The 27,296-nt window shown below is 35.6% G+C and overlaps 1 protein-coding gene across 2 annotated transcripts in view; it reads right to left on the bottom strand.

Moving 5' to 3' along the window:
• UNC5C (unc-5 netrin receptor C) overlaps nt 1-27,296 on the bottom strand; it is a 403,063-nt gene that overhangs the window by 349,796 nt on the left and 25,971 nt on the right. The gene's annotated exons all lie outside the window — the stretch shown is intronic.

The following is a 27,296-nucleotide window of genomic DNA, read 5'->3' as shown; positions in this document are numbered from 1 at the left end:
AATGTCAACAGTATTGAGAACAAGTACAACAAGAAATATATATTTACCCTTATTTTGAAATATAAACCCATATTGATATCTGTAATATAAGCCATATTACATTTATGAAAGATTATATTCATTAATTCTATGCTTATTTCACTAACTTTGTATTATTAATGAGCTTTAAGAAAGACCCTTGTTTATTCAACATTCATCTGGGGTGTATTTAATGAACACTCTGGGCCATGCTGGATCCTGGAGGTGACACCCATGTGGAAATCACTAATGGTTTCCTAGGGGTGTAAACGAATTGTAAGGGTTAATATAGTAAGTGTAAACTCAAGGTATAAAAGGCACACCAGTGACACAAATAATAATTAATATTCTCCATATGCTCATTAATCCCTCAACCATTTGATTCACTTATTATTTAAAGACTAAAACTTATGAACAATATAAATATAACAATATTAAGGAAAGTTTAGAAAGTATACCAAAGGAAAAAAAATCATAACACAGAAACTACTTTCATCTTACATGTTTTGCCCCAGTCTTTCTAAAGATATGTATTTTATTGTGACCTACATTTTTATATACTCCCTCATAAGCATTTTCAGATAATCCCACATAATTTTATGATAAGCTTTTAAGTAGCTACATAATATTCTATTCAGTGATCAGATAAATCATAATCATAGAATAATGCTAAACCGACAATCTTTCAAATTTCATGGACCTTGGTTTCGATTTAATTGTTCCACTACCATTTAACCATAAAGAAGGCTAAACACAGAAGAATTGATGTTTTTGAATTGTGGTACTGGAGAAGACTCTTGAGTATCCCTTGGACAGCAAGGAGATCGAACTAGTCAATCCTAAAGAAAATCAACCCTGAATATTCATTGGAAGGACTGATCCTGAAGCTGAAGCTCCAGTACTTTGGCCACCTGATGTGAAGAGCCGACTCACTGGAAAAGATACTTATGTTGGAAAAGATACTTATGTTGGGAAAGATTGAGAGCAGGGGAAGGGGGCAACATAGGATGAGATGGTTGGATGAGATCACTGATTCAATGGACATGAGTTTGAGCAAACTCCAGGAGATAGTGAAGGACAGAGGAGCCTGGCATGCTGCAGTCCATGGGGTCCTAAAGAGCTGGACATGACTTAGCAACTGGACAACAGCAAACTGTTTAGCTAGACTATTTTCTTCTCTATAAAACGGGAATGATAATATACACCTTTCAGGCTTTTCAAACATCAAAGGCTGTTAATTCAAGAAGCACCTATCATGGATGCTGAAACTCAGTAAAGAACTAAGAAATGGCATTTATTATTATTCTCTGAATGTTGTAGAATTAAATCAGAATATTTTCAATAATTATTTCTTTCAATTATTTTACTGAGGAATATGTACATTTTTTCCTACTATTTATTATAATCTCTGAATTTCTTATTTTCTAACCTCAAATCAGAAATATATTACAGTAGTTATTTTGGCAGAAAGAAAGATCACTCAGGGAGTCATAAGGACAAGAGTGGGGGCATGAGTGGTGTCGCTTCAGTTGTGTCCAACTCTTTGTGATCCCAAGGACTACAGCCCACCAGGACAAGAGTAGCTGCATTTAAAACACAGTTTCCGCTGACTCTTGACAAGTACTGCATAAGAAGAAAAACATTCTGTCTTCTCTAAAGCTATCAAATGAGATGCTATTTGTCAGAAAGCTCTAAAAATTTTAATGTGTATACAGGTGTGAGCTAATATTATCATTTATTGTAGGATTTTTCTTTTCTCCAAAGATTGGTTGTAGCCCAAACTTTGAGCCAGTCTCTACATATTTGCAATTTTAAAAAACCTGTGGAAAATCTCTCTGTTACAACGCTCTATTTCTTCCACAATATTTTTCTGATTGGGAAATATATCTTTTTTGGAGATCACGTATTATTATTAACCGAGTTCAGATTTTACATTTAAATACTTTATTTTGGAGTTGATTTATATGAAGTAAAATGTAAAACTTCATGAAAACTCAGGTAGGACAAGACACAGAGAAATGCTACTTTAATTGCTGATACATTTATTTTACTGACATAAATCTGCTTTTTTTTTTCCAAATAAAAATAAGCACTTCTCTATGCCTAGAGAAGGAAAAATGCAAGTTTATAGTAGTCTTTATTGGTAAGTACTTTGCTAACAAAAATCTCTTTCCCTTGATGGAAATACAGGAAGAAATAAGTTTACCAAGGATGAGGTAAAATGCGCTTAAGTGAGGAAAATATTTTCAAACATACAGTTTCCAAACATACTTCTTATTCTAGGTCAAATCCCATTCATTATGTTATTTTCAACTTTTAAAAAAACCCACAAATTCCAGTGAATCTCAGAGTTCAAGGTGGGAGGAACATTCTGGATATAATTGTTGTTCAGTTGCCAAGTCATGTCCAACTCTGTGATCCCATGGACTACAGCATGCCAGGTCTCCCTGTCCCTCACCATTTGCCAGGGTTTGCCCAAATTCATGTCCATTGAATCAGTGATGCCATTCAACCATTTTATCTGGATATAACAGATGGAGATTAAAAAGTCAGCTTGATAACGTTATGCAACTGAGGATCTGGTCAGTGTCCCTTACAGGCATGTTCTGAAGGTCAACAAACCCCTTGACTGCTGTCTTCCCTTTATATTAATACATGAATCTCACAGGTTATGGAAAAAGGCTGGATGTGGCTTTCAGCTTCCTTGTGGTTAATTGAGTGTTCCCAGGTCCTGCTTCTGCACTAGTAACCTCTGTGGGAAACCCGCGTGATCTCAGGGAGTGGTGGGAAGGGCAGGTGGCAGGCCAGTTCTCTTCCCTAGAAACCTCACTCCTGTGCACTGTTTATGCAATCAATGAGGAAGGCCAGGTCAACAGACGCATTCATACAACGGATTCATTTAACTACTGACATTGATCTGAGCCAGAGAAGTGAAGCGGTGGAGAGATGGAGGGAGGATCGCAGCAGTCAATCACAGGAAGCCTAAACTCCTCTAAGTGTAAAGAGACTAAACATATTCCACACACTCCGTGTCCTCACTCATAGACAAATTTGCCTAAGCCATTAAAGTGAGTTTACAGCAATGTCCAGTTAGAAGCTGGGATTTGTGTGTACATATGGAAAGTGAACACACTGGGGAGGAAAAAGCAGGATTGAAAGGACAGTCGTTCCCTGTGATTAACATGACCAGACAGGGCTGTGTTTCAGAAAGGTTAACTGGCTACCTCCCAGGCCATTAAGTGCAGCCCTGGATGTCAGAAAACAGAATGCACATGAGGATGAATCCCTCCATCTTTCGAATACTTAATACACATTTAGTGTCTGACTCATTAGTAACCGGAGCACTTCAGAGTTTAGTCTGTGAAGCCAGTTGACCTGGAGACAAAATAAATGATATAAAATTTGGAGGTTTAGTTTGCTTTTGGAGCAATTAATCCCTTAACTCCTAGTTCACAGAAGTGCAGTAACATTTTCTTTTTAATAGAAAATAAATTTAATTTCCATTATGGTTTCATTCTTAGCACTTTGTTATGCCACACAGAATATTATTGAGAGAATCTCCAGTTTCAAAGGAGTCAAGAGCCTCTACAACCCTCTTCCTATCCATTCAGTGTCCTTCCAGACAATATATTTCATGAGAACAGGGACTATAAATGTTTTGCTCACTACGGTAGCCCTAGTACTTACAGGCCAATAACTGACTCACAGCAAGTCCTAAATAAATAAGTTGGTTAATGAATAGTTGAGTTCCCAAGAAACTGTCTTTCATAGCCACTTTAGTGTTTTTTCCTAATTTTCTACACTTGTTTCATTGGTTCATGTTTCTATGGATTACTTTTGATTTGCCATAGATACAATAGAACGAGTACCCTTGATCCAGGTTCATCAGCTGGATAAACAACAAGTTGCTCTTATTTTGATTAAGGAGAGCCATTACATGTTTTTCCTCAAGCTATTATTCTGCTAGGAACATCTAATTCATAAGCCCTATCAAAACTTTCCCTTTAATGAAATGAACAGGAAATTAATGCAGTCAGGCAGAAAGTTCTTTTAGCTAATAGTATTTAGCACTTTCTTCTTTGAAATACTAGAGAGTAATTTTCATGTACTGGTTATTTAAGGATGGAAAATTCAGTCCCACTGATATCACCTTGAATAGGTTTACATACAAGTATGGTATATTCTTTCCCTTGGGCAAGCTAAGTGCTATATCATGGAAACATAAATTTTCCAACTCTTTAACATTAATAGCTATTACAAATAGAACTGAATGACTATTAGCAAATAAATTCCCAGAATAATGCTGTTTCCTATGTGTTACTAAACACTTGTAGAATTTGGGTAATTTGTGTTAGAGATAAAACACCTTATTCATGGACATTAAAAGAGATGTGATTTTAATTCTGCTTGACACAGAGGGACAAATTAACCTACTTAGTTTAGTTCTTGGAAAGTGCTTTGTGTCTGAAATACTGAAATGGATGACAGTACAATTAGATTTTACTTCTTAAAGATATATATGTATCTAGTCCTCTATTTTGTATGTGCCTGTGTCCTTTAAAAGAACTAGCTGGAGACAAATTTCACTGGTTCAGGACTGTTAGAACCAGATCATTATATAGGGCTTTTATTGTCAGCAACCATTCTATAAATACAGTATTTACATACAATTTTACTCTTTTAGACAAGTCTAAAGGAGTTTGCTTTCTAAGAAGTCTAACTATCCCCACTTGCAACATACTTTTTGTTACTGGTTATCTTAATGAACTCTTTGATAGCTGAAAGGTTATTTCCAGCCAATCAAATATTAATATCAATACATACTAAAGACTGTAGAAATCTCAATCACTGTTGTTAAATTAATAAGTTCTTTGATTCTTGTTAATACATACATATATATCTGAAATAAAATAATTTTGAAGAGCAATAGCTTCTAAAACACCAACCTATAACTTGTACAAATATTAAAAAGGAAAATCAGAATCCTAGGAACATGATTAAAACCAAGGACTCCTTTGTCTATTACAATTCCCTTTTCAGGATTCAGCTTTGAGGCAGTTTTGAATTTCACATCTGATACCACCTTTGAAAATATTCTCACAGTGATGAATGACCTCTTCCAAGTAAAACAGTTTTTGAAATAAATGTATGTTTAACAAAGCTCCTTTCCTCTTATGTTGGAAATGTTGAAATGTTTATTTCTTGATTGGAAGCCTGTGGTGATGCAGCCACAGATAAATGTTACTGTAAGAGGAAAGAGGAGATCTATTTCCTTCAGTTAAAAAAAAAAAGTGAAAAAAAAAACACAAAAAACTATAAATGAATCCTACTCTTCTGTTGACAAATTAGGGTTCTAAGAAATGGTCTTTTTTTTAATTCAAAAACTTGGTTCATTAGGTTGAAGTATTATCATATTTTCAAATTCTTACCATGGTGGTGTATTCAAACTTCATCACTAATTTTGACACAAGTTAATGAGCATTTACACTTGATCTTCTACTGACAGATGTAATATTTCCTAGTTTGGTTGGTTGTTATATTACAGTGGATTTGATTCAACCCTGATCACCTAGTAAAAACTTGGGATCAGACGTTTTTAGACATGCAACAAAAATAATTTTCACATAAAAATGTTTTTGACTTATACATAATTGCAAAGTTATATGACATAATTACATGATAGCCCCTAAAGTTCACCACAGTCTTGACTGCCTGTGAACAATCCTCAGTATACAGGCATCACCATTTTTACCATTATTAACAATGAAAGTAGATATTTTTATTATATTAAATGCTTAATAAAATCATCCCTCCATAACTTTCTTTTAGGGTAAAGCATACATTTTAGCCCAGATTATTTTATATATTATAGTGTTATAAAATATTACCAAATCATTAAAACTTCCAGCTTGCCAAGACTCCACACATCTCCTATTTCTGGTTTTTCAAGTGATGTTTTGCTGGATTCTAACTGATTTTACATTCTTTCTTCATAAAAATTCTTTTGATCTTTACTGGACATGGAACAACAGACTGGTTCCAAATAGGAAAAGGAGTACATCAAGGCTGTATATTGTCACCCTGCTTATTTAATTTACATGCAGAATACATCATGAGAAACGCTGGGCTGGAAGAAGCACAAGCTGGAATCAAGATTGCCGGGAGAAATATCAATAACCTCAGATATGCAGATGACACCACCTTTATGGCAGAAAGTGAAGAGGAACTAAAGAGCCTCTGGATGAAAGTGAAAGAGGAGAGTGAAAAAGTTGGCTTAAAGCTCAACATTCAGAAAACTAAAATCATGGCATTTAGTTCCATCACTTCATGGGAAACAGATGGGGAAACAGTGGGAACAGTGACTGACTTTATTTTTTGGGGATCCAAAATCACTGCAGATGGTGACTGCAGCCATGAAATTAAAAAACGCTTACTCCTTGGAAGGAAAGTTATGACCAACCTAGATAGCATATTAAAAAGCAGAGACATTACTTTGCCAACAAAGGCAAGTCTAGTCAAGGCTATGGTTTTTCCAGTGGTCATGCATGGATGTGAGAGTTGGACTGTGAAGAAAGCTGAGAGCCGAAGAATTGATGCTTTTGAACTGTGGTGTAGGAGAAGACTCTTGAGAGTCCCTTGGACTGCAAGGAGATCCAACCAGTCCATCCTAAAGGAGATCAGTCCTGGGTGTTCACTGGAAGGACTGATGCTGAAGCTGAAACTCCAAGGAAAGGAAATGGCAACCCAGTGCAGTACTTTTGCCTGGAGAATTCCATGGACAGAGGAGGCTGGTGGGCTGCTGTCCATGGGGTCGCACAGAGTCGGACATGACTGAAGCGACTTTGCATGAATGCATGCATTGGAGAAGGAAATGGCAACCCACTCCAGTATTCTTGCCTGGAGAATCCCAGGGACAGAGGAGCCTGGTGGGCTGCCATCTAATTGTTTGACACTGAACACTGTTTCCATCCTATCCAATTTCATTTTGCTTATATTCAGCGGAAAATTTTCACTAGTATCCTTAACATAACAAAGCAGTTTTAATTTCAAACCTATGGCATTTCCTTCTCTTTCACCTCAGTCTCTAATTATCACTTCATATCAACCTAAAAGGAACTTCAAGTTAATGTTATTAGTCAATCACCACTATCTAATATCACTAAGAATCCTGAAAATTTATTTCCTACAGGTTTTATAATATATACTTTTATCTTAACTCCATTTACAAGATTAACAGTAAAGCCAAGACTTGTGTTCTTGAAATCCCACTGAAATTTTCTATAAAATAATAAACATTCAGTGTATGATAATATAAGAAGCCACTCCCCAGTTCTCAGATCCTGGAAAAGGTTCACCATTCTTTCTTCTACACTAGGGTCTACATTGTGCCTTTCTACACTAGGGCTTCTTCCCCTTTCTTACTGCAAACACAATTCCTCTCTGAGCAAATTTCCCCACTATTCAGTTCTAAATATAGCACAAAATAAACCAAAAACTTTAAGCATTTCTTTAACCTTCTGTCTTTAAATTCCCAGTTGTTCCTTTTGGGCACCTCTTACTTCCTCTTGACCCCATGTCTGTGGACGTATACATATGTTACATGAATCACATCTTTGTGGACCTAACTTCTTTAATAGTACCCTCAAAAAAACTAGCATGAATCATAATCATGACCAGAGTACTGACTAATTTAGGAGTATTTCATTACTGATTTCATCTATTATTTGAAGATGAGTAGAAAAAAGTTTTTAATGGGAGAAAAACACATTAATTCAAGTCTACACACACAGGAACAAAATCAAGCTGTGGTTTCAAAAGAGATGACATAATAGAACAATGAATGAAAAGTTAACCTCTGTGACAAAATTTTTAAAAATGTATTTTGCAAAGGTATTATATATGCATATATATGCACAATACCCACACTTATGAGTCACTAATATCTTTGCTTCACAATGTCATATATTTCAGTTTAAGTTTGGGGGTCTGTTTTATAATTTTGATTATCTTTTCTTATGATATTATTTAATTTTCAATTTTTCACAATTACTTTCAATAAAAGATTTTTATTTTTTATGAATTATTCAAATTCAACAGTATAGAGCTCAGAGTCTTAGCTTATTTATTCAAATATTCCTGATAGTCTCTTTAAAAAAAATGAAAATTACTATGCTAAATAGGGCAGGGACTCACAGAGAAAAATCAACAAATATTCACTTCTCGATTTCAGAATTTTGCTCCCCTGCTTCAATAGGTCCATTATTAGACCTTGATTTTAATTATTCATTAACAGAGAACAACTTATTGTAATTTATTGATTAAGAACAGTAGCAAATGAACAACTTAAGGCCCCCAAAGTGTTACCACCCTGGTACAGGTCAATAGAACTAGGCAAACAAGAGGCCAATTCAAGAGTTCCTGCCCAATTTCCTTCCACAACCAGGTCTTTATGAGCAAGCAGTCATGGAAAAGATCCTAGAAAAATAAACTGTGGAAACATTTCAGCAACTTAATTGAGATTTTGCAAGGCTCTCAAAGCCTGCATTGTTTCAGCCCACTCTCATCAAAGACCATGATTCAGCTTTAGAATCGGTGCTATTCAAATCCTGCTGTATTAGCCATATATCTTAGGAATTTACTTCCTAATTATGCAGTATGTCTTATAAACACTTTTTTTGTTCTGTCATTGGGTGACATAATATTTTAAACAAGTAAAGCAAATTGGTTTGATCATTATTATGAAAAGTTCTTCCTCAACACATGTCAAATTTAGGTTATGGGAACACATTGTGTTTGTGTTCTAGAAACTTTTATGATATCCAAATGAATTTATTACTTACTATACTCCTGAGAAAAAAGATATGTGTCTATATGACCTTATATCTAATGGCAAAACTGCTGCTCCTCTATTTGAAATATAGGGGATGTTGAAAAAGCAATGCCACAGTTTCTGTAAGAAGTGAGAAAAGTGTAAGAAGTTTAAGAAGTCTTCTGAAAGAGGAAGCGTTAAGGTCACAACTTTGATTTTATCTCTGTCTCTGAGGAAAGCTAAAAACAGATTCTAAGAACACAAGACTGAACTCATTTCAAGGCTGAAGAGTCACTCTAAAGTGCTTTTTTCTTCAGAGTACTACCAGAAGACTAGGATATGTGCTGACTTGGATCCCTTCTCTTAATATCTGTCAAAAAGAAGAGGATGAAAATTGTGCTTCATTTATTCACTTCACTCATCTAATTTTTATTTTCATTATAAATTCATCTTAATCTTAAAAATTGGCTAAATTTATTCTATGGTCTTCCCAAGAAATGCAGACAGAGTAGAAAACATTCTGTTACCTAAAAATAATCAAAAATAATTTAAAAGCAAAATCATAAGCTAGTTGCAGAATATTCAACTCTGGAGCAGTAAGTACAGGGCAATAGTGCCATGAAAGTATTTGTCCTTAGTTGTTGCTTTTATCTGCCTCAGATTCAGTACTTATCATAAATTACTACATTTTCTAATGCCCAATAGTACAGAACATTCCACTCAAAATATGTCACCAAACCACCAACATTGCATGATGCTTTTCGCCTCTAGGTGATAGTGATGTTAACCATAATACTCAGTAGTAATTTATCCTGTCATTCACACATTTTAAAGTTGCTATTTTGAGTGGTCTTTGATGTAATAAAATATTACGTGTTACTTTCCTTAAAAAAAAAAAAATCCAGCATGTTGAGTAAAGGCTAATTGGAAAGAAGACCTAGCAAAACGACTATGTAGTTGACTTACCCAGATGGTAAAACTGGGAAAAATTAATCAGAAACCACATTATCAACTTGTTTTTTTAAATATTTGCACTGTATCAATAAGAAGGATGAAATAGAGTAAAATTGTTGCTTACATATACAGTAGTGATAATATCCAGGATACATCTCAATTTCTTCCATTTTTACTATATTCTAATACCTTCATTTTTGGATTTTGAGTACAAGTATTCAATGTGTTCATGTGTGCTCAGTCATGTCTGACTATTGGGGACCCCATGGACTGTAGCCTACCAGGCTCCTCTGTTCATGGAATTTTCCAAGCAAAAATACTGAAGCAGGTTGCCATTTCCTTCTCCAGGGGATCTTTTCAACCTAGAGATCAAACCTGCGGTCTCTTGAGTCTCTTGCATTGGCAAGTGGATTCTTTGCCAGCTGAGCCACCTCTAATGCCTTCATTCTTGGATTCTAAGTACAAGTATTCAATGTGTTTATTAAATATAGTCCAAGCAAGATATGAGTGACATAAACAATAAATGGTCTATTTACATAGGTGTATACACAACACATGGTGACTCAGTGGTAAAAAATCCACCTGCAATGCAGGAGATGCAGGTTTCATCCCTGAGTCAGGAAGATCCCCTGCAGAAAGAAATGGCAACCCACTCCAGTATGCCTACCTGGGAAATCCCATGGGCAGAGAAGTCTTGAGGGCTATAGTTCACGTGGTTGCAAAAGAGTTGGACACAACTTAGTGACTGAAAAACACCAACAGTACACAACACATACATATACACTAAATGACTAGAAATTGCATTCTAACCAATTTTATTTTGAAGTACAGATTAGGAATTCAATAGCGAGGTAAGAATCCAATAAATGTGCTGCATTTTTCAGTTTTCAACATTTCTACTCTCATGAATTTGAGACTACCGAATACACCAAAAAGATAGAACACATTTCATGTCTCTCTAATATATCATACTGAGTAAATTAACTGACAAATAGAAGGAAAGTGATGATCTGTTTGAAATGACTGAAGAAAATGAGCTAATGATACACCATTAGATAATTAGGATAGATAACTGACATCTGGTAACTCTGGAGTAACTAAGTTCTTTCTAATGACAGCCAAACAGACCAATCAATGAAATAGCTTAACCCTTAATCCTTCCTCCCTCATTCCAGCTCTCTCTGTCTCTCTTTCTCTCTCTCTCTGTCCTCTTTAACAATGGTGGAAGTCATCACTTTATCTTTTTAGTGATGTTAACCATTGTTTACTACACATTCTTAGTTTCTCTCTCTGAATTTTTTTCTTCCACAGATGTCACACTGAGTAGATCCCAAGACCTCTAAACTCAGCTCTTATCTCATACTTGGCCTTAAAAAAATCCTTATACCTCCTCCGGATCTCACTCCTCAAAATGGTGCTGATGACTCCAGTTCTCTGTGTATAGCCATTTTCCCCCTCCTGATATACAGTCACATGATTCTAGTTCACTGAAATCACCTCCAACTAAAGAGCTTTAAAATTCAGATGCATCATTTTCCCCTATGACTATTTCTGCTGCATGAGTTCCTCAGTTTTCCTTAAAAGGCCACAGTCAGCTATAACTGATACAGGGAACTCCTCTATTTCCCTGCATCAATGTGAAGCCATCAATTAACTCAAAATGTTCAGCATTAATGATTTCTTCTTAGAATCGCTAAAGTTCACTCCTTTTTCATTCCCAGTACCATGACTGAAGCAACTTAGCACGCACAAGTGCATGCCTTATCACATTAGTGAAAAATATTAGGATCTTTCACTTGGTTTACTGCAAGAACCTCCTGACCAAAGAATTTTTCTGTCAGTCCACTTCCATGTGGATCTATCCTACATATGATTTCTGTTAATCTCCTTATACAGTCCTTTACACTCCTTATACAGTGTAAATATACATATTTACACATGGAATAGAATTTAAAGGCAAAGATTCTGAAAGCACACTGCTTGGGAATGCACGCATGCCAGCCTCAGCTTTCACACTTTTACTAATCTTGTAAAAGTTACCTGATACTTTGTTGCCTTATTTCCTACCTACTACTTAAGGTTGTTAAGAGAAATAGATGGGTTAATACAAGTAAAGCAATTAGAAAATTTCCTAAGACAACTGTTCAATAGATGATGTCTACTGTTATTATTGGGGCTTCCCAGGTGACACAGGGATAAAGAATCTGCCTGCCAATGCAGGAGACTTGGGTTCTATCCCTGGGTTGGGAAGATCCCCTGGAGTTCAGTTCAATTCAGTTCATTCGCTCAGTTGTGTCTGACTCTGCAACGCTATGGACTGCAGCACACCAGGCTTCCCTGTCCATCACCAACTCCAGTATTCTTGCCAGAAGAATCCCATGGACAGAGGAGCCTGGTGGGCTGAGCCACTGAGCATACATGCACTCACTGTTACTATTATCAATTTCCTCATTAAAACTTTTAACATCTTCCTGTACACAATGTGATAAAGCCCAAATCCCTTAAGCTAGCATCAAGACCTGGACAGTCCAGGTCCTGTTCGTGGCCCAGATTCAATGAACAGTATTTGCTAACAAGAATCCTCTTGTCCAGTCAGAGTGAACTAATAATATATACTTGCTAATTCTGTTTTCATCCTTGCTGTTACTCACTGATGTTTCTCATTTCACTTAATGTTTCTTTTCTGTCCATCTTTGCTGCTCTTTCTTTAATGCCCTACTCAAGTCTTGTTTGTTTCCAAAGAGGGTGCACCAGGTATGCATTTCTTGAGGTCCAAAGTTTCTTAAAAAGGGGGTTCCTCATACCTGAACAGAGCTGTATAACCCATCTTGGAGTTTAATAATGCACATTACTTAATTAATATTACTGGGCTAGTAATAATCTGTGAAGTCTTACAGTAAACAGCTTTTTATAAAACATAGTATCAAAAAATGTATTTGAAGATGAAATGGTTTTTCCTTCTAGAAACAATTAGAAATCGAGACATGAACATTCCAGAGTAAAGAAGTGAACTGTAAATCTTTAAATTTTTGAAATGTGTTGAATTCATAATTTCTCACTATAATTCTAAACTTCAAAAGTGAGTTCAGGTAAATCCTAGAGAATTGAGAATGTGGAAACATAATTTTCGATCAAGTAAAAACTTCAACATAGCATATGGTGCACTAAAATATGTTTAATAACATTTAATGAAGTATACTCCTGACTTGTGTTATTATATTAGTTAAAAATTTTGGAAGTCCAGAAAGATTTTCTTAAAACTTTCTTTTAGTAACCATAAAAATACCTGCCCACAATTTTCAGTGTAATTATTTTGCTGTATCTGATGGCAGTCAAAGAAATATAATCCAATATTTATTAAAGTTTTATTTTAAGCTTCCTTATTCATGGATTGATTTCATACAGACTCTTAGTCGATAATTCTATGCTTTTTGGAGACATTAGCCTTCACCCTAATTTCTAGGTCCTGCCTTGTAGCTAGAAAAAAATCCATCTTTATTTCCATTATATAAGCTATAAACTGAAGCAAAGAGAAGAAAGAGGTTTAATGAAAATCTGGATTGACATTCTCTTTTAAATAACTGATTCAAACATTGCTGCTCACTAAAAATGTATATACCCTGTTATTAATTCAATTAAAAATAACTGCAATCATGTAGACTAAAGATAATTATTAATTAGAGAGCTGTTAAGAGAAAAATATTCTTCATAAGTTTTTATGAATGTTCATTTAATTTTATTCTCATTAATTATACTTGATGTTAGAATAGAAGGCCATTTTTATCCAAGTAATTATTTGTGTAACAGTAACCAAACATGAACAATGGAAATAACATTTTAAAAACTAAGTAAATATTAATCAGTTACACTGGTGTCTAAATTACCAGTAGTTTCCTGTCTATATCAAAATATTCCACAAGAAGAGTGTGTTTGCATTTCATGTCTATAATTACAATATTCTGCTAGATTTTGTTTTCCACGTGGGCAATACTTGATTGTTGCAAGGCAAGAAACACAATTTGAATTCCATGTATATTTTGGGGAACACAACAAATTTTGGGAAAATAGCTAAAATATAATAATATCAGGTTTAAGACGTCAACCTCTCACATAAAATATCTGCAACTTTCTAAATGGAAAAGTCTTTTCTTTGGGTTTCCCAAATTCTCCCTGATATGATTTCACTGCAAAAAATTTTAACAATCAAAAGGCAACTTTATTAGACATATACTTATGAAAAATTAAAATGATCTTACTATCCATCTATAAATATTTTATATTATCAAGTAAATGTTTATCTTTAAAGGCCAAGTTAGTTTTATTTTCTTAATGCATTAAAACAGACCACTAGAGGGCAAGCAACACCCTGATCTCAGTTACAAATAAGTAAATTGAAACAGCTCTTTAAAATAACTAGTTATAACTAATGCTCATTCTTTTTTCCCTTCTTTCTTTGTTCTTTCATTCAAAAAGTATTTTTTCAGTGCTTACTGTGTGCCAGACACTGGGAATCCAGAATTAAAGCAATCAAGTATGGCTCTGTCTATCTTTGCGTCTCTCTCTCTCCATATATACACATGCACATATATTTAAAAAATAGTTTTAATACATTCCTTCAGTGTTTTTTATCCCTTCACCATATCTTACTTCTAAAATTGTATCATATATATATAGTGTGCTATAGCAAAACGAAAATTCAGATTTAGCAGGTAAGTTGTAGTAGAGTAACGTGTGTGTATGCGTGTGGGCCAAGTCATGTCACTTAAGTCACTTAAGTCATGTCCAACTATTTGCAGTCCTATAGACCTCAGTCCATTGGGCTTCTCTGTCCACGGGACTCTCCAGGCAAGAAGACTGGAGCAGGTTGCCATGCCTTCCTCCAGGGGATCTTCCCGACTTAGGGATCAAACCCAGGTCTCTTGCTTCTCCTGCACTGACTAGTAGGTTCTTTACCTCTAGCACCACCTGGGAAGCCCTTACTAGTAGAATTATTAGTACTAGTAGAGGAATGTTACTAGTAGAGTAATGTGGACATTGCCAAAACTGAAGACAGCAGCTTTTGGTATCAAGCTTACTTACAGCCCATAGAATGTTCTACAACCCTATACACAGTCTGCCTCAGCATTTTCCTGTTTGTCCCTTGTTTTATTAGATAATCAGGAAAAAAATGGATATACAGAGAAAAAAGAGGTTGAGCTGTTGTCAGAGACAACTCAAGGCCAATGCCCCAAGAAATGGGAGGAATGATTTCATAATTTCTGTTGAATATAAAAGAACACTGATACCCTGGGGATACCGGTTCAGAAAGACAGAAAGAATAGCTGGGAAACTCTTTGAATGATATAAAAGCTAATAATTTCATCCAAGAGAAACTCCTCACAACCCTTGATAATTGAAGGCAGATAGTCACTGATGACCTTGTTAAATTAGCAGAAGCTGAGTTCCAGGGAAGAAGCCAAACCCAAGAATCACAAAGGAGAGATTAATAATACAATATTTTTTTTTTTAATTGTATTCACATATGTGTTTTCTCTAACAAGAGATTGCTATTAATTCTTGTTCATCTCAGGTTCAGAGTGTTTTCAAACCTCAGCACTTTCATGGCATGCTAGAATTTCAGACAAGCTCTCCCAAATAACTAAGAAAAATGGAATCTGCCTCTCTCCACATGGCAAAAACATGGCACACAGAGCTAGAACTGTGTTAGATATTCAGCTTAATTGAATTACCCTGGGAGAAAAAAGCCCAAAATGTAAAAGCTGATTGAGAAATATTTAACCCCTAGATAACAATCTGCCTGTAATGTGGGAGACCCTGGTTTGATCCCTGGTTTGGGAAGATCCCCTGGAGAAGGAAGTGGAAACCCACTTCAGTATTCTTACCTGGAGAATCCCATGGACAGAGAAGCCTGGCGGGCTACAGTCCAGACAAAATAAAACAATGAGAGAACATCACTTTTCATCCTCAAAATCTTCCAATATTCAAGTCATCTCAGGGAGGAAATTTTCATATAAATAACTAGATGATTCAAGTACATTTAAATTGACATTTGCTTATACATAAAAATAAAATCTCCTAAAATTAACCATTTTCCACATTTCAATAGTGTTTGAAGTTTCTCTACTTGAAATTATACTTGCTAATGACTATACAAACTAGATTTTTAACTTTTTCATGCCAGATGCATACGAAACTGCTCAGGTATCTATCACTACCACCTAAAAGCATTGTTGTTTGTGTTCTTATAAATTAGATTAAAACAAAAATTAACTTTTCAGGTAATAAAAATCATTTCTCAGAAGTGTTGACCAAGAAAACTCGTCAGTATTTTCAAGGACATAAAAAGTCTTCACAAATTAATTAATCTACCTTATAGAGGCCGTATGTATGTGTGCTTTGCTGCTGCGGCTGCTTAGTCGCTTCAGTCATGTCTGACTCTTTGCAACCCCATGGACTGTAGCCTGCCAGGCTCCTCTGTCCATGGAACTCTACAGGCAAGAGTATTGGAGTGGGCTGCCATGGCCTCTCCAAGGGAATCTTCCCAACGCAGGGATTGAACCTGGGTCTCCTGTACTTAAGGCATATTCTTTACCACGGAGCCACCAGGATATGTGCTTTACTCACTGGCAAAAGTGTTCCTCTGGAAAACATAAAAAATCTATTTTCTTGGTAGAGGTTGGTGTCATGACACCACAACTGGTTTGACAAACCTAGTTCTTGTCATGGTGCTAAATAAGTAAATCACACTGAATGACCGAGGCTAAAAGCAAAGCGACAGTTGACTGTGACTGCCATTAACCATGGATCACATCCCGGCATGTAATGCAATTATGTGGCAGGAAACAACTAATGTGGGCTGCTCTGGTGGGAGAAAGGCGAAAATATTGAATTTTTCTTTGTAATCTATTTACATCTTGCAATGGGGGCATTAGTCAGATTAAGGTTCAGAATGCCAGGCACACACAGACCTGGTGTGCTAAGTGGTGGCTCCATCCATAATGTGATAAGACGTAATGGTTAGAGAAACAAATACATTATGATCCAACTGCATCAGGGAGCAATTTTCTCTCACAAACTTCCCTTTCTATAATAGCATCTCAGGATATAGACTGAAATCTTTTAGAAACATAAAGATCTGCCAGCCTTACTATTTTTCAGTACTACTTATCCTTCTCCTTCAAAGCAGACTCATTATACTGAAATTTTAATATTAATTCATATTAATTTCTTCACAAAGTTAATCATGTGTTTATCAAGACAGATGAACCAAATGGTATTGAAATGTTCATCTCAATTATCTTCTTTCTACAGCTGAATATATTAAATAGATCACACCAAATTTAAAAGAGTAACAGGCAATGTGGGAGGCTGAATAAGGCAATAACTTTAGAACAACTTGGCAAATCCCCTTTGAATATTCTGGGAGTTTGAAAATCCAAACCTCAGTATGTTTTTCTTGGATGCTCAGGTACTGCCAATCATCATGACAAACCTCTTGTTTCTCCAAGCAGCTTTCTGAGATTAACCAGTTTTGCAGTCTCAGTACCACTCTTCTCATTTTTCCATAGTCTCATTCACCAGAAGTTATGTAGACAGGGAAATCATTCAAAAATTATGGATAGCATGTAATAACTCAAGATCAAATCTGTTTTAGATTAGCCTGATTAGTTAAGGAGTAACTCAACTAACAAAATGTGCATTTATATTTAAACAGCTCTATGCAGTTTGTGCACCTAAATTTTCTAAAAAATATACTATCTGAATTAAGCACAAACATAAAATAAATTCAGACTTTAAAAAAACGTGACCTTAGTATGTTTTGACTAATTTCTAGAAGTGTAGAGTAGTTCTGTTGGTCCTTGCAGTGGACTGGAATTCCCTTCACGCTGGGTTAATTCTTAGGACTCTTCCAGGGGTCAAAAGACCTCTCAAAAGTCTTCCTAAGCAGTCTCCACAGTTATCATTGTTTCATTAAGTTACTGTATATTTTCCTTCAAGGCATTTATCACAATTGCAATTAAACAATTTTCTGTATCATTCTTTACTGTTTATCCCTTACATTACCATGAGGCAGGAACCACAGATCAGCATTATTAACACAGAAACTTTAGATAAAAGTGCCAGACAAACAGCAGATTCAGTAAATACTTACCAAATGAGTAACTATATGAATACACATTTAGTTTTTTATATTTCTCATATTTCTTCTATTTCACTCTAATAACATACTCTTTTAAATGTACCCAATTTCTTGTTTCTGAAGCAAATAATTCTTACATATAGACATTATGGCTCAAACAATTTCTTGAGGCATTTCTCAATTTGTATGGAAAGACTAACAGGACTATTTCTATACAGATGACAAGAAAGAAGTCAACTATTCTATATAAGTAATATGGGAAATTAAGAATCGTTCAAGCATCAAGAATATCTCTCTTATGCAATATATATTTACTGGTATACATGCAATTACTTTACTGATTGTAATTCAATTCCTGATTATAGTACATTCGTGAAACATGCTCCTTTCACAAATGTCTTCTCAATTAGTTATCACAAGGGTCTTAGCGTATTACAGTTTCTATTTTACAGATGGACAAAAAATGTCAGAATATTAAGGAACTGCCCAAATTTAAGTAGCTGGTAAGTGACAATGACAGAATGAAACTGCATAGCCTATATTCTGATTTGAAATCCCAATGACAGAATTGGAAGACAATTCCATAGTTTGCCCTTAGAATAAGGTATTTGTGCTTAGCCTCTTAGGTTTTCCTCTGTGAGCCAAAATTTTAGTTAGCTGAATAAAACGGATAATTAAAAACATCAAAAATTTTCCTTTAAGATAGAGAAAGAAATAAATGTTAACCATGAATAATGCAGTTAAGTAACTCTAATCATCTACTATGCATAACCAATAGTCAACAGATGTTCAACATAGATCTAAGGGAAAAAACACCTTACATGTCTAACAGGATTTTACAAAAAACAATGCACCTCCAAAAACAGCAATTTTTACCAAAAAATAGTAAATTTCACCAAATCTTATACTTTTAGAGGTCACGTTTTCCTATTCTAGGGTTGTATGGTGGCTTCAGCCAAGTAAAACTGGGCAGTTTGAGTGTATATAGATGCAAAATGTTTATAAACATTAACCAAACAATTTTTAAATGATGTGGCACTATGCATGTATACATATATTAATTCTAGAAATGCATACATGTGTGCACAAATTAAATGTTTTATTATAACTTATAAACTGCACCTACATAGGGTGACTTAACAAATCAAGTAACTCTGTAACTGTGATTTTGGTCTGGATCACCTATGCAGAAAAATCTTCATTATTTTTTTTACCATAGTAATAATGTTCGTCTATTCAATCCTAGTCCTTAAAAATTATTGCTATAGTCAATCACTTTATTTGGATTATAATAAAATTTAATTAAAATAAGAAATATTTGATACTTGAATAAAATGTGACATCTCAAATTGACCCCAAAATCTAGCTCCTCACGAAATATTCCTGAATGTAAATTCTGGACTGGAGGTTCTAACTGTTGAGCAAATGAAAACAGTACTGATAAGGATAGAATATTCCACGGTTTGGAATAGCATTTATTCTTTCAACCGAAATAGTCAACATTGAATATGTGATGAAGAGTAAAAACACACATGGCTCATACTTTAGTAAACTAAACTTCTGGAAGTTGGGCCAAATTTTCTGATTACGAAGATCAAGTGCCTTCTTTGCCAAGTTGGTGCACAGTGAAAATTTGGGGACAAGTATGTTTGAACATGCAGTGGTGGTCAGTTGCCTTGTCAGAAGTGGGCACATGACTCTTTGGAGTGGAAGGAGTGATGGATTTGCAAAATCTCCTACTGTTTCCAAAGCCTTCCCAAGCACTGCCTTGCAAGTCCACTGTCCTTGCAATCAAAATAACATGCTCATCAGCCTGGATAATCATTGCTACATCAAGGTCTGCATCTGGTGTTTATCTCTTGGAGAGCCAAGCAACAGAAGGCTTCATTTCAACCACGCATTTTAAAATCTCTTCTTGAAATGACACTTCCTATATGCCCTAGAGGACCTACAGTGAGTGCCAAGTTACTGAGTTCCCCATGGCACACCCACATGGACAGCACTAGGAAAAGAGAACTGAAGTTCCCAGCATGGAGGTTTATAGGCCCCACGAAGTAATGAAAGAGGGTTAAGAAGGGAAAGGATATGTGCATGGCTCAGCCACTCACTAGTCTGTTTCCTCTTCTGTAAATTGGGGGGTATTTTTTTCCTGACTCAAAGATTAATTATGAAGGTTACATGTAATAACATATAAACATTGTTTTATAAATTGCAAAATTAGATAAAACAACTAATAATGATAAAAAATATTAAGGTGTTATTCAAATCAAGATACTAGTATCTTACTCTAACCAGAAAATTCTTGCTTCCTCCAAATATAATTCTTACTTCTTTGAAAGTTTCACCTTCTTCCTTTGTTGTTGATTTACACTTTAATCTATGAATTAGGGGGTTTCTAAGCACCAATGATCTTATGTCTGAGTCACACTTACTACATATAAATATATGACTATCTGATATAGGATGCATAGCTCACACAATAGAAAGGCAAAAGAAGGTGTTCCATCTGTATTATAAACACACATGTGGGCATGCGTGCACGTGCACACATGCGCACACACACTATGAAACTGAAAAACACAGAAACTTGAAATAAAATGAAAAATGATAACTGTGGTAAAGTGTTCCTAAAAATATCATGACCAAGACAACAATTTTTAAAATTAAACTACTAACTCAATACCACAAAGATATATTCTCCCAGGTTGGAATTCCACTATTTCTATCCCTGTAATAGAAAAGGAAAGTATATTATGGTCATTCATAGTCATAGAAAGTTGGAATTGAGGCACAGTATAGAAAAAGGGATACCATTAAGGAGAGCCATCTGGTCATTTCGGCATGATCACGTTTCTGTTAGGGAGTGCAAATACATTCTTTATGAGAATGTGCCATTGATTACATACTCAGCATTTTAGCACTGTTTCTAAACATACTGTAAATTATGTTAAGTAACTCACTGAGTCCCTAATTTAGCTTTTTCCCTCTCAAGCAGAAAGATAATGTTTGGTCCAAAAAAGAAAAACCTCATAGACACATCACATTTATAAACTCTGCAAGTGATGTGAGTGATGTTGAAACATCTGGGAGATGTTAGAGACTGCATTAACTCTAATCCTGGATCACATTATGGCAGAGTTGTTTTCTTTTTTTTTTCCCTTAATGAGGAGAAGAGACTGAGATAGTGAATGTGTTACTCAACATAACCCTGAAGTCCTTGTCCAAGAACTGATAAAGCACTAGAAGACAGCCTTGCCCCACCAGACTTCCAGAACCACGGCCACACAAGCTCCTCTATGTTTGGCCTATAGTGTCACTGGTGATGGTGTCTGCAAAAGCAAGGCCCATTTTCTAACTGCAAATAAATCACCAACTACCCAGCATCCCATACTTACACTGAACAAGCAGATGAACTTTGTTCTCTTTCTTTCAGCAACACTTCATTCATCTGTTAACTGACTAACCTAAAGAAGCAGTCACTGCAGACTCAGTATACAATGATAAGACTGAAGCTCTTTAAACTATAACATACACAGAAAAACCTATTTAGTAATTATGCTACAAAATATAGTTAAAATATTTAAAAATATTGACCTGAAAAATGGACATTTACAGGGAAAACCATATGAAGTTTCAATGTCATGTGTATAAGAAGGCCTAGAAAGTAATTACAGCTATAGTAGCTCACCTTGGAAACACTCTGTCATTTTTGGTATGCAGAAGAACCATCTCACTTTAAAAACTGCTTTTCAGCCATTTAATCTATAAGAATTATATTTTTATTTCATTTATAAGAAAGCAAATAACATCTATTTTGTGTAGAGTTTACTTAGTGACTGAATTCAAAGAATAATGAAGTGGATTAAAATATGACTATCCTTTTTATGAAGTTGTTTTCTTAAGGTATAAGTAAGACCTTATAAACAAACTTATGCAATTTTTAAAGGAGGCATAGATGAGGTTCTAGTGAGAAATATAGTTTAATATTTAAATATATATTTGCAACAAACAAAATATATTGTCTTGGGTATGTTATTAGTAGGGAATTAGAGAGATTGGTTTAGAGTATTATTTCCGAAAGTATCTCATTTGAAATTCATTTCGAGGCTGAAAAAGAGTGAAAGAGAAAGAAAGAGAGAGAAATCTGGCTAGAGAATCAACTCCTGTTTTCTAAGGGTTACACACTTTGGGAAATGTAGCTTCAAGGTTAAATCAACATTTGGGAAATGTGGCTTCAAAGATGCAGAGAACTAGGAGTTAAAGAGAATTTTATGACGATGCTTGGGTATAGTGTTAAGCTTCAAGCAGCTAGTTAAGCAAAAAAAAAAAATTCTAGGAAAGCAGTAATTGACACGAGAACCCCCGGAGATGTGGGACTGGTGCTTGGCTTTAGAGCAAGGCCAGCATGGTCTGTATCCCCTAGAGAAGTAAGAGCCCATTTGGAGGGAGAAACTAGAGATCTCCCTTCAGGCCATCATACCACCCTATCATTCCAGAGTGATTAAATGATTTCTCTCTTTTATAGACCATAAAATAGACTTAAGATTATTTCATCACCGCTACCATCACCATTACTTAAACACAATGACCCAAAACACTGCTTCACTTACTAGTTCAGAAAACATCAGAAAAGCAAACATAAATACAAACCTCCTTAAACATATACATGCCTGCACACACACAAACATTTTCTTTCCTTTTTAATCCTTTTCTTCACCAAACGCTTATTGAGGCAATTTTTTGACTGGAATTCACTGAAGTATTTTTTTTTTTTAGTAAACAACTTAGTCTTTTATTTGCCCAAGGCCAGCTGTTGCAGGCACTGAGATCCCAAGACTTCCAGAAGGGATAGGGGGGTGGCGAGCCATCCTGCGTCCCAGGCACTGCCTGCTCCATCCTGCTTTCCTGCAGGAGTTGGGAGAGTAGATAAAGTGTACCATCAAGTATCTCTTCAATTTTGTGTGGGTGTCAGTTTCTCAGTCGTGTCCAACTCTGCGACCCCATGGACTGTAGCCCGCCAGGCTCCTCTGTCCAAGGGATTCTCCAGGCAAGAGTACTGGAGTGGGTTGCCATTTCCTTTTCCATGGAGTAAAGTGTTGACACAATCAACCTAACTGCCTAATCATCTCCTAGCAAACATTTTCTTATATCAATTCAAATGATGGAATTAATTGAGGGAACATTCAATAAATGTCTTAATTTTTCAAAATGCATAAGGAAACAGAGGAGACTTGTATGAATTTCCCATTTCTTCCACTGTCTGCCCTACTTACCTTCAAACCTAAATTGCAAACATAACTGAAGGTATTTTTGCCTTGAATAGTTCCTAATGTCTGCATCTTTAATATAACTTACTTATAAAGAGCTTTGGAACATGCTGACTTCATAATGAAGGAGCTCTACTCCCAGCAGTCATTAAACCAGGCATCACCAGTGCCTGAACCACTAGGAATCATTAAAAACTATTCTATTATCAATGCCAAGATGGATTCTTAGCCTTTCATACATACTGAAGTATACAGGGATCTCTATCAATTCCCCCAAACACTGAGGTAGATAAAGAAACTGATGCTTCCAGAAAGGTAAAATGACTTCCTCAAAGTCACAGAGCTTCCCAGGTTTCTAGATACTGAACCTAGAAAGAGATCTAGATCTCTTCATAGATTGCACCATTTCTACATATAGGATATGAAATACATTCGTAGGTGTATTGATACTTTGTTGTGTCACCGTTCTAAGATACTGCAGTTAACTCAAGAAAAAAAGATAGTTGTTATTTCAAGTAAGGTTTAAACCTAATTCAACATTTATCTTTTTCATTTTTATAATTAATTGATATGGATGTGTTATTAGATTGGTGCAAAAGTTATTACAGTTTTGCATTACTGAACCTTGATCTTGGAATATATTCTTAAATAAATGTGGTTATATCATACATAATTTTAATGCACATTTCTTGCTTTATGTTTTTTTGTTAATGAATTATTACTTGCTATTTATTTTAGACTATGTATTCTAGTATTTTAGACTGTAGAAATGATGTTAGACAAAAAGCAAATTTGAGTGATTTGTTGTAAAACAACAAAGACAATCACAACATTAACAACACATTTGGCCAAGGAACTGCTAATGAATGTACAGTGCAGTCGTTAATTGTGGTTTGAGAATTTTTGCAAAGGAGACAGAGCCTTGAGACAGAGCCTTGACCAGCCTAAAGGCTGGTCATTGGAAACTGACAACAACCGATTGAGAGCCATCATCGAAGCTGATCCTTTTACAACTACACAAGAAGTTGCTCAAGAACTCAATGTAAACCATTCTATGTTCCTTTGGCATTTGAAGCAAACTGGAAAGGTGAATAAGCTCAATAAGTGGGTGCCTCATGAGTTGACCACAAATCAAAAAAGTTGTCATTCTGAAGTGTCATCTTCTCTTATTCTATGCAACAAAAGTGAACCATTTTTCAATTAGATTGTGATGTGAGATAAAAAAGTGGATTGAATAGGACAACTGGCGATGACCAGCTCAGTGGTTCAACTGAGAAGAAGCTCCAAAGCACTTCCCAAAGCCAAACTTGCACCAAGAAAAGGGTCTTGATCACTGTTTGGTGGTTTGCTGCCAGACTGATCCACTATAGCTTTCTGAATCCCAGCAAGACCATTATATCTGAGAAATAAACTCAGCAAATTGATGAGCTGCACATAAAACTGAAACTCCAACAGCCAGCCCTGGTCAACAGAAGAGGGCCCAATTCTTTCCGCGACACACCCAACTGCATGTAGTACAACCAACACTTCAGAAGTTGAACAGACTGGGCTGTTCATCTGCCATATTCACCTACTTTCTTGCCAAACCGACTACCACTTCAAGTATCTCGACAACTTTTTGCAGGGACAATGCTGCCACAACCAGCAAGAGGCAGAAAATGCTTTCTAAGAGTTCATCGAGTCCCAAAGCACAGATGTTTATGCTACAGGAATAAACAAATTTATTTTTCATTGGCAAAAGTGTGTTGATTGTAATGGTTCCTATTTTGATGAATAAAGATGTGTCTGAGCCTAGTTATGATGATTTAAAATTCAGAGTCTGAAACAGTAATTACTTTTGCACCAAACAAATAGTTACTATACTAAACTCCAAAATCCAGAATAGTGAAAACATGATAGAAATTTACACATGAACTATGATAGGAATAGCTTGATCTAAAGAGAGATTCAATATTTCTGGATAAATGACTAAAAATAGAACAATATGAAGCTGAGATTTTTTTTAGTCACTGAGGAAGCTACATTTAAAAAACTATTTTCAGAAAAAATTTAAAAAGTAAATCACCTTTTTGGTAATTTTTTAGCATTTATTCCCCTTTCTGTCCTGGTACCCTAAATAGAAATATCCATAGGAAAAATGTGAGAAAGGTACATAGATCTTCATAAATTTCCCCAAAAAACTTGATTAAAAATGAAAACTCTAGAAAGAAACATTTGTTTATTTTTAAAAGTTCCTACCCATCTTTATATATCACAAAATGCAAGGGAAACAAAATTCCCCAAAAAACTTGATTAAAAATGAAAACTCTAGAAAGAAACATTTGTTTATTTTTAAAAGTTCCTACCCATCTTTATATATCACAAAATGCAAGGGAAACCAAAATGAGTAAAACTGTGTAGAAGTAAACATAATTTTCTTTTTAATTTTATCATTCAATTTGGTCTTGGCATGGTGAATGAGAAAACTGGCAGTTACAAATTATGTAATTCAACTTAATGAATATCAAACTGGAAATAAATGTCAGAAATGTGCATTTTTTCCTAGGGAAAAAATGACCAAATTTCTTCCAGTAATTTATTTCTGAAATAATTTAACATTACATACTAAATCATATTCAATTTTCCCAGATAAGCTACAAATAGTCTCTGGCTGAACAAATGCATGTGAACAAAGACATTATTTAAGCATTTTATTAAGGTATAGTTTATATATTTGATTTTCAGATATTAAATTACATGTAAAACAATGTTTGGAAAATACCCTTTTTATAAATGCAAGAAAAACTAAAACCCCTCAGTTATTCATATGTTGGTACCCTACAAATGACCAGAGACTTAAATAATCATTTAAAAAGTGCCATGGTAACATTTTTTTAAGTACAAATAGGCAAATCTAGGTCTTCCCAAGTGGTGCTAGTGGTAAAGAATCCGCCTGCTGATGCAGGAGACATAAGAGATGCAGGTTTGATCCTTAGGTCGGGAAGATCCCCTGGAATAGGAAATGGCAATACACTCCAGTATTCTTGCTGGAAAACCCCATGGACAGAGGGGCCTGGTGGGCTACAGTCCATGGGGTCAAAAAGAATCAGACACGACTGAGCGTCTGAGCACACTCACAAGAAGGCAAAGCTAAGCTAGATGAAAGGCATTCTGAAAGAAGGCATGAAAGAGAGAAAGGTGTGTCTAAGAGATGGGGGTGGGTGAGAGTGGTAGAATGGGGTAGAAATAAGGGGAAATGAAAATGAGGAGTGAGAGAAAGTTATTAAGATTTTTATAACTTCATCTTGACTAGCAAGTTTTTAACATGAAAGACCACCTACCAAAAACAAAAGCAACCGTAATCTTTTTTTTTTTTTTCTTTTTGCTCTTGGAGACTGCATTTCCAGTCAATCACTTAAGGTTGAGAGTTGAGAGTCAACCTCCCAAATTACAGTGGATTCTGTTATCGCTATTAACCTTCAAAACAAAGGGCTCTTGAAATCCCCAGCAGAATTCTTAAAACCACTTCACTATTTCCTTGTTAACCTTTTCTTTCTTTTTCTCCTGATAGTGGATCTGTATCTATGTTAGAGACTGCAGGACAGAAGAGCTTCTGTTTCAAACCATACGTTCCCATCGTTGTTCTAGGCAAAGACCCCAAAGTCTTGTATACTTTCTGATTTTGAGCAACACAAGGGACCAGAACAAAGCACAAGAAATTAAAGGGTCTCTCACTTGTAGGCACATTTTCTAGCAAATGACAGTGTATTTCAACAACACTTAATGGGTACTCTCCTGTCTTCTTTACCTGAGTTCCCTCAAGGAAGGGCCTGATACAGTTTCCTGTGCCTTTGATTCACTGAAGGACACTCACAGGAGTCAAGGAGTGAGGGGGCAGCATAAGGCAGAGGAAGAACTAAGCAAAAAAATCTGCTCTCAGCTGGAGTCAGGCTTCAGCCTTGTGGACAGGGAGCATAAAAACTGCCCCACAGTGTTTTTCCCACCTTGAAAAAACCTATAAGGCCAGGCAGCTCCTGGTTCAGCCAATGGCAATTCTTCAGAGAAGAGAGACAGCTGTGAGCCTTTAGCCGCCAACATCACAGCAGCTGAGGGATGCGTGCACTGGGCC

This window comes from Cervus elaphus, chromosome 17, assembly GCF_910594005.1.
Source record: "Cervus elaphus chromosome 17, mCerEla1.1, whole genome shotgun sequence".
Classification (NCBI taxonomy): Eukaryota; Metazoa; Chordata; class Mammalia; order Artiodactyla; family Cervidae; genus Cervus; species Cervus elaphus.
This window is presented reverse-complemented; position numbering and strand designations above follow the sequence as displayed.